A 3,265-nucleotide genomic window follows, 5' to 3' on the forward strand; every position below is an offset into this window, starting at 1 on the left:
TAAATATGTATAAACATGATTTTGAATTCATTTAGTTGAAAATTTTTAAAATTTTCTTAAAATTTTGAAAATAAACCAAGTATAAACCCGAGAGAATTTATAACCCTTCCCCACACTTGAGATCATGCAATGCCCTCATTAGCATGAAATCAAACTCTAATTATAAATTCATGAGGGTGATTAGTGTAGAAAGTGATTAAAAATACCCAGTTTGTAATTACAAAGCTCGTCGAATGATAGATGGCGCGCCTCATCGTTCATTCCTTCTTGTTTTATCACACATGTTTTTATTCAAAAACGGTTGCTTTTCTGAACTGTTTGCTAATATTTGAAAATGCGTATTTTACCCTTACTCATCATGCATTTTTATTGACGAGTTATGCACTAACCCGAACCCCTAATTTAACGTTAAGTGGGGTTAGACTTCCCCATACTTAGCTGACGACATGTGAAGTCGGTAGAATAAGTTCCACGAATTAAAATAGTGAGCCAGTTATTTACATCTCGGGTGGTATAAAATATATCAATGGGTTTAAAGTTTAGACTCACCCGATCGTCACTACTTAATTCTTTTTTAAGTGTAGCTTTTAGTAAATGGATTTGTCTCTTTTCTGGTTCTTGGTCAAATGGATCGATATACACCGACATACATATTATTGGGTGGACAATTCCTAACATTTCCTTCCTTTTATTCTCGGGATCAAAGTTTTCACTTCTATTACCCAATTGGGTGAAATCCGAGGTGTCATTATCTATTACAGCTCGTAGTTCATCTTCGGTAGATGACTCGTCTATTGAGAATATTGGGTTGGAAGGTTGTGGCTGGATTGAAGCAAATTCTTCTTCATTAACGGTCCTTATCGGTTCCTCCACTTTGGTCTCGGGGGTAAAATTTTAAACTTTATCGTTTTCCCAAGAGTACCAATTTGTCACCCTTACTTCTTCTTCATCCATTGATGGATCGATGATTTCATCGGTAGAGTCTAATGTGTCGATATGTTGTGAAATTGGTAAGACTGAATAAAAAGTATCATCGGGATAGTAGGTGATTTCGGAGCTCTCGAACTCATCAAAATTCGATGATATGAGATTTTCTTGCACACGACTCCTCAGATCAACATGTGTGTAATCTGATAGAGTTTCAACTTGCCAATTTACAAACTCTCTCATTTGTTCATTTTGAGCATCAAGTTCTTCGAGTTTGATTTTCATATAATCTAAACAATTTTCAGGCACATAATTTTCCTCGTCTTCTGGTTGTTGAGTTTGGATATATTCTTGGGAATAATCTCAATTAGAATTGTATTCCTCATAATCATTCCATTCCGTTTCCATGGGTGCATAATTTTCTATAGGAACGTAATAATAACATTCCCATGTTGAGTGATAATCTCCACAGATTTCACAACCAGTTATTGTTTCGTCATTCGTGATCCAAGATTGACCGAACGAATTGTCATCAACACCCGTTTGAGAGTATTGATTAAATTGATTTCGGATGTCATAAAGAGTTTCCAAAATATTCTCAAGATTTTCCATAATGCGCTTATTACCAAATTTTAGCTACAATGTGGTGCATTTACTTAATTATCCTATTAGTTATAAAAATAAAAATTATATAAGTTATCAAATTAATAGACTTTTCTGCTTTTGCCCACATTTCGAGTAGCCAATAGATGCAGCAGGGAGCCAGAACTCTTTAAATCGGAAGCTCACAACTCAGCCACTAACAAATCCAACTATTACTACGAAGTAGAAAATTTGGATGTCTATCAATTTAACCGCTTAAAATAATTTTTCGTTTGGAAAATAAAAATCTACGTCCTAAAAATTAGCGTGTCAAGAAATAAGAAAGAAAAAGATTACGCGTCGAAAAACGTCGAAAAATAAAAATAAGAAAGAAAAACGTCGAAACTTAAAAGTCTAAAAACTAAATCTAAAAAGTTGCGCCTAAAGGTCTAAAGGTAAATGCAAATTTACGCGGAAAACGGAAATTACTTATAAGGCACTAAAAAAATTAAAGCAAAAAACGGCGTCGCAAAATTCTAAAGCGCCTAAATCTTAATTCTAAAGAAAAAGCACTTAAAGGATTTTACGGCAAAGCCTAAAAACTAAAAATATAAAATAACTACGGCAAAACTAAATTTAAAACTATATAGCGAACGATAAATATTACAAAATAAACGATAAAAATACAAATTATAACTAAAATGATAAAAATACAAATTTTATAAAAATATTATTTTTATATTATTTATTATATAAACATATTAAACTATATAATTAATAATAATAATTAAAACTTAATATTACTAATTAAAACTAAAACTAAATAATAAATTAATTAAAACCCTAATTGATTTAAATAATAATAATTATATTTAAAATCTACTTGTAATTAATGCCCGAAATCAGGCCTGTCAGGTCACCCCATGCGACCGCATGGTTTTACAACACCCGACTCATGCGATCGCATGGGCCTGGGTTCCAGGTTTTTTTTATTATTTTTTTTAAATTTTATATTGTTTTTCTAAAAATTATATATAAAAATATTTGCACAAATATATATATTAAAAATATAGCGTTTCGCCGAGTCCCCGGCAGCGGCGCCAAAAACTTGATGTGTGCAGCGGTGTATACGAAATAGTTATTATTTTTACTACGAAATACGATACAAATAACACAAGTTTTAATTATTTATTTACAGATGAGATATACCTAAACCTTGCTACAACACTATAGGTAGTGCACCTAATCGTAAAGTAGTATAGTTTTTAGTAAGTCCGGTTCGTTCCACAGGGAGATGGCTTATTTCACACTATATTTTAATTAACTATATTTGTACAAAATATATATAATTATATATAATAATATATAAAAGGGGATTTACCGTTTAATGACCGGTTTGTCGGTTTTATATTTTAAGTCACAATTAAAACCTAATGCAAAATTAAATGACGATAATTTAAGTGCGTAAAATAAATAACAATATAATAATTATGCTTATTTAAACTTCTGTAACCATGATATTTGACGTTTTAATTATTTATTACCCTGGGTTAATTGTCCTTTGTCCTGGATGTAATTGAAACCTATCTGGGTTTTGCCCATAATAGTTCATTGGTCATAATTATAAAATGCTCGGCAAATTTAACCTTATACCCGAAGTCAAATATTCTAACTAATTGGGGATTCGAACTGTAACAAGGTCTTAATACTTTGTTTAACGAATACACCAGGTTATCGACTGTGTGTAATCCAAGGT

This window comes from Rutidosis leptorrhynchoides, chromosome 2, assembly GCF_046630445.1.
Source record: "Rutidosis leptorrhynchoides isolate AG116_Rl617_1_P2 chromosome 2, CSIRO_AGI_Rlap_v1, whole genome shotgun sequence".
In the NCBI taxonomy this organism is placed as follows: Eukaryota; Viridiplantae; Streptophyta; class Magnoliopsida; order Asterales; family Asteraceae; genus Rutidosis; species Rutidosis leptorrhynchoides.